The 5,769-nt window shown below is 46.1% G+C and overlaps 1 pseudogene; it reads left to right on the top strand.

Annotated features, from left to right (window-relative positions):
- Positions 1 to 2,482: 2,482 nt before the first annotated feature.
- On the top strand, positions 2,483 to 3,827 carry LOC101327140 (glutamine synthetase pseudogene; annotated as a pseudogene).
- The last annotated feature ends 1,942 nt before the right edge of the window (positions 3,828 to 5,769 follow it).

Consider the following 5,769-nt stretch of genomic DNA (forward strand, 5'->3'; position numbering starts at 1 on the left):
TCGTCTCTCTGGGGGGATCTGGGCAGTGACAGGATTTTCTAAGGCTCAGCAAGTTTATTTTTAGCTAAGAAGGGCTTCCTCTGCTCTAAGGGGATGGGCGGGTGGATCTCACTGGCTGAAGGTGGAACAAATGCTTTGCTCTCTGCTGGAATTCTCTCTCTCACACTCGTACTCTGGCACCTTCTCATCCCACAGTTCTCGACTTAAAGCAGCTCTTCAGAGAGCCTTTCTCTTAAAGCCCTCCCCTGAAATGACCCAAATGAGGGCTTCAGCTATCCAGTCTCAAAAGATTCTTCCTTTTCCCTTGGGAGAACTTACCACAGTTCGTACTTACAAATATGAACGTCAGTCTTTCCCACAGGTTGTAAGGCTCTTGGGCAGAGAACGTTGCTTAGTACTTATCCCCAGTACCTTGCACATAGTAGGTGCTCAGTAAGTATCTTTTCCATTTACAGAATGACTTAATAACTTGCTTGAGATTTAGAAAAGCCAAATAACTTGTCCAAGGTCATGTAGCTCACAAGTGCCAGAAGTGGGATTTGAACCCAGGCCTGTCTGATTCTAAAACCCAGGTCTTAACCCCACTGTCCTGCTCCACTGGATCCACAGGGCTGGACAAATCACCGAATGAGAGGGCATGGAGCAGCCATAGTTGTGTCTTCTCTTTCACTTTCTTCCTGCCCCCATGGCAGGGAGGAAGGAGGGTATACAGGCTGCCCCCAAGAAGACTCAATACTTATCCCAGTGCTTCACATATAATAGGTGCTCAATAAGTAAGTGTTGGGCGAATGTTCCCTTGCCAGGGACCCCAGACATCTCCCAGGGGCATACCAGTCTTGTGGGGACCTGTTTCTATCTGTGAATGAGAAAGTGAGGGAGAAGGACATATAAAAATGATTCTAGGGCTTCCCTGGTGGCGCAGTGGTTGAGAGTCCGCCTGCTGATGCAGGGGACACGGGTTCATGCCCTGGTCCGGGAAGATCCCACATGCCGCGGAACGGCTGGGCCCGTGAGCCATGGCCGCTGAGCCTGCGCGTCCGGAGCCTGTGCTCCGCAACGGGAGAGGCCACAACAGTGAGAGGCCCGGGTACCGCAAAAAAAAAAAAAAAAAAAAAAGATTCTATTCCATCCCTCCAACCTATCTCTCCTCCTGCCCACCACCCCAAATAGGAAAGTGACCCAGAGTTAAGAGCCACCTTCACCAACAACTTGCTGCGGCAGCTAAGAGCTTCCAGGCTGGATTTCCAAGCAAAAGTGGGCAGGCCCTTCCTGGTCTCCTCAAAGTTCCTGCTTTTATACCTAGACCTCCTCCATTCCAACCACCCCATACCGTACACAAAGCTTTCTTAACTTTACGTGAAGTGGGAATAAATTCACCTTAGAATTCAATAAATTCAATTCAATTAATTAATGAATCCACCTTAGAATAAAATGCTAATTTTATTGATCTAGAATATGCAATCTAAGTGAATATAATGGCTTGCCTTGCAAACCCAGCTCTAAGACAAGCCCCCTCACCACATCTGGGGAGGAGAGAGAAAGAAACAGTGAGAGAAACAGAGAGAAAGCAATCTGCAGAGTAAAGATCTTCCTCAGGCCATTCCACTCTGAGTAGAGGCTCCAGGGAATGCAGAGCAAGATGACAGATACTCCCTCAGCAGCTGGTTTCAGTTCCCACAAAGCTTAGCACCTTTTCAGCACCTTGAGTGGATTCTGATGTATGAACATGTGTATCTTTTCATATATCTTGGCCCCTAAATTCAAGGCAACTACTTTGTGATACACAAAGCCACATATATCCCATTCTAGTAGGGAAGTAGTCTTCAAGGGGTAATTTTAGGGGACATGATTTTCTTCTTTACATATGACTTTAGAACCTGACCTTCACTTAGCATCCAACAATATTGCCATTCACATTCACTGTGGGGAAATCAGACCATAGATCCAAACAAGATAAAAACAATCTCCTGGAATCTTACCATTCAGGATAACCACTATGTGTTTCTGAGGCGCTTTCCTCAAGGCAAGTGTGTACAAATGTGTATTTATTATATCCATATTTTCTAAACGGAAAACTGGAAAGAAGATAGTCTTTTGAAATCTACAAGTTATGATTTTTTTTCAAAGTCTTTTCTTTAAGAATACAGTGGGCTTGATTCTTTCCTTTTCAAACTCCTGTTTGTACTCAGGGCCAGTTTTCCACACTGTTAATATTTGTACCAGAAAGCTCCTTGGCATCCTCAGTTCTAAGCAGGTGAGAGTCAGAATCACTCCCAATGGAAAAGGGGCCAAAGGAACCGGGATGAATCTTTTCCTTCTTCCCAATTTGGCCTCTGGTTAGTCCTGTAGGGAAGCAGGCCCAAGAAGACTGAATCACATCCATAAATCATGCCTCTGCTCTGTCTCCCCCTCCCCCTGACGCTGAGCCATCATCACTGTGGTACAAAGGATACCATGTACAATTGGGTCCAGATGGTACCCAATGCTTGTGCCATCTGGAAACAGGTAAGCTCATCACCATTTCCTCTTGAGACTAGGTGACCCAGAGAGAAACAGAAGGAACACTTAGACTGAGAGGGGATTTAGGAAATAGACACCCTCCCATTGCCCCATTCAAACCATTTCTAGATGAGAAGGAAGCGATCATTTTGGCAGAGCTGAGGATGGGAGAAGAGCAGAGCGTCTGCACAGCATCCCCGGCCTCCTTGCCTCTCCTCCTGCACCTCATTCTCACCGCCTGCCTACCCTGCCACCCAGGATACCTCCTACCACGGCCACTTCCGCGAGTTCCCACTTGAAAGAAGGCATCCAGCAGGTGGGCATGTCCCTGTCTCAGGGTGAGGAAGCCCAAGCTATGCGTACCTGGATTGACGGTGTTAGATGAGTTGCCTGAGTGGCATTTTGATGGTTCTAGTACTTTTCAGTCTGAAGCTCCAACAGTGACAAGTATCTCACCCTTGCTGCCATGTTTCAGGACCTTTTCTGCAAGGACCCCAAGCTGGTGTTCTGTGAAGTCTTCAAATACAACCGAAAGCCCACAGAGACCAATTGAAGGCACACCTGTAAATGGGTCACAGACATGGTGAGCAACCAGCACCCCCGGTTTGGAATGGAGCAGGAATATATTCTCATGGGCACAGACGAACACCCCTTTGGTTGGCCTTCCAGCCACTTCCCTGGGCCCAATGTCCATATGACTGTGGTGTGGGAGAAGACAAAGCCTGTGGCAGGGATATTGTGCAGGCTTACCACCAGGCCTGCTCGTACACTTGTGTTAAGATTTCAGGGACGGAATGCCGAGGTCATTCCTGCCTGGTGGGAATTCCAGATAGGACCCTGTGAAGGAATGGATATGAGACATCATTTCTGGGTGGCCCGTTTCATCTTGTGGCATGTATTTGAAGACTTTGGAATGACAGCAACCTTTGATCCTAAGCCCATTCCTGGCACATGGAATGGTGCAGGCTGCCACACTAACTTCATCACCAAGGCCATGAGAGAGGACAATGGTCTGAAACACCTTGAGGAGGCCATTGAGAAACTGAGCAAGCAGTACCTGCATCTGAGCCTACGATCCCAAGGGGGACCTGGACAATGCCCGGCACCTAACTCGACTCCACGAAACCTCCAACTTCAATGACTTTTCTGCCGGCGTGGCCAACCCTGGAGCTAGCATCCACATTCCCAGGACTGTCGGCCAGAAGAAGGGTTACTGGGAATACCATCACTCCTCTGCCAACTGCGACCCCTTTTCAGTGACAGAAGCCCTCATCTGCACATGTCTTCTCAATGGAACTGGCAATGGGCCCATCCAGTACAAAACCTAAGTGGACTAGACTTGCCGCCATCAAACGCCTCCTAATACTACATCCCGCTCCTACTCTCGTCCGTCTCTCCATTGTCCTAATAGCTGTAACTCAAAGGATGGGGTATCAAGGTCTTTTTTTATTCCTAAAAAAAAGGAAAAGAGAGAGTTTGAAGAGCAGCAGGGTTCAGTGTTTAGTGATACCTAGCAAAAAAAAAAAAAAAAAGTTCAACACACTATGTATTTTGTAAGGGCCTGCTTCCATTTTGCTTTGCTTTCTTCAGTATTTGGTGGTTGCAAATCTAGTCCAAGATGGGCTGTGCATTTGCAAAATCAGTGGTTTTGATTAAGTATTTGGACTTTGATCTTTGAATGGAATTAACCTTAAAAAGAAAATAGTGCTGCTTAGATGAAAGAAATTACCAGAAATCTCCCCTGGGCGGAGAGTCGAGTTACTTCTACCCCATGGCCAAGTGACTACTAAGAAATTTGATAATTACCTTTTCAGTTAGAATAGCACATATTCACTGCTCAGATTCAAGAATTTGTTTAAAAATGCAACTATAAATAGTGCAGGTACTTCCAGTTTCTAACATCAGTCTTGCAAATTTCCTGTACTTATGAATAGCCTGTTGTTCAAGCCACCCAACCACAGTCAGCAAATGGACTCGCGTGAGCTAGCACCCCTTCACCACCTTTGTATTTATTTAAGCAACTTGCTCTCAGAATAATTTAAGATGACTTTTTAAAATTACATGCAATATAATAAAGCAAAACAATAGATATACAAGAAAGAATTTAAAGGGGAAAACAAGAAAAAAAACAGAAGATGAACATGCTAAGGGTGAAATTCAGTTCTGCAGGTTATGAGGATCTGTACGCTGGCTCAAGATTGCTTCAAATTTGAATATAAGCAGGGACTTCTCCAGTGGCGCAGTGGTTAAGAATCCGCCTGCCAATGCAGGGGACATGGGTTCAATCCCTGTTCCAGGAAGATCCCACATGCCGCGAAGCAACTAAGCCCGTGAGCTGCAACTACTGAGCCCTCATGCTGCAACTACTGAAGCCCGTATGCTGCAACTACTGAAGCCCACATGCTGCAACTACTGAAGCCCGCATGCCCAGAGCCCCTGCTCCGCGACAAGAGAAGCCACCGCTTGCCACAACTAAAGAAAGCCCATGTGCAGCAAGGATGATTCAAGGCAGCCAAAAAAAAAAAAAAAATTGAATATAAGCAGAAAAAGGGGGAGACATGGTCAGTTATATGATCTATAGTGTCCATAAAATAAAAGCCAGGTGTTTAGGGGAAAAACAACTATTCCTGGAATGAAAAACTAAGAGAAATTTCTTCCATGGCTCCTCATAAAGAAAACATTCTTACCACAGATATGACAAGGAGTTCCATAAGTCCTTCTCTTACAACCTCTCGATGTAGGCTGATGACTTCTTCAGAAATCTGAGTTTGTTAAAAAGCATTTCCACTGGAGACCGAAAGCACATGGTTCAGATCCACAGCTGGTGTGATTCAAAGAGAGATTTTTTTTTTTTTTTTTTTTTTTTTTTTTTTGCGATACACGGGCCTCTCACTGTTGTGGCCTCTCCCGTTGCGGAGCACAGGCTCCGGACGCACAGGCTCAGCGGCCATGGCTCACGGGCCCAGCCACTCCGCGGCATGTGGGATCTTCCCGGACCGGGGCACGAACCCGTGTCCTCTGCATTGGCAGGCGGACTCTCAACCACTGCGCCACCAGGGAAGCCCTCAAAGAGAGATTTTAAGAACTGAAAGAATACATAAACTGTATAACCTTCAGACCATCCTCATCAAATTTTATTTCTCTAAACCAAGCATTTGTAAGCATTGTATACACGAGTTTATGGATGTTTTGCCCCTAACCAGCACTTGTGATGCTAGTTAAACATCACTCTATTTGCTTTAACTTGAGCCAAGTCAGGGGTAGGGTCAA

This window comes from Tursiops truncatus, chromosome 2 (genome assembly GCF_011762595.2).
Source record: "Tursiops truncatus isolate mTurTru1 chromosome 2, mTurTru1.mat.Y, whole genome shotgun sequence".
In the NCBI taxonomy this organism is placed as follows: Eukaryota; Metazoa; Chordata; class Mammalia; order Artiodactyla; family Delphinidae; genus Tursiops; species Tursiops truncatus.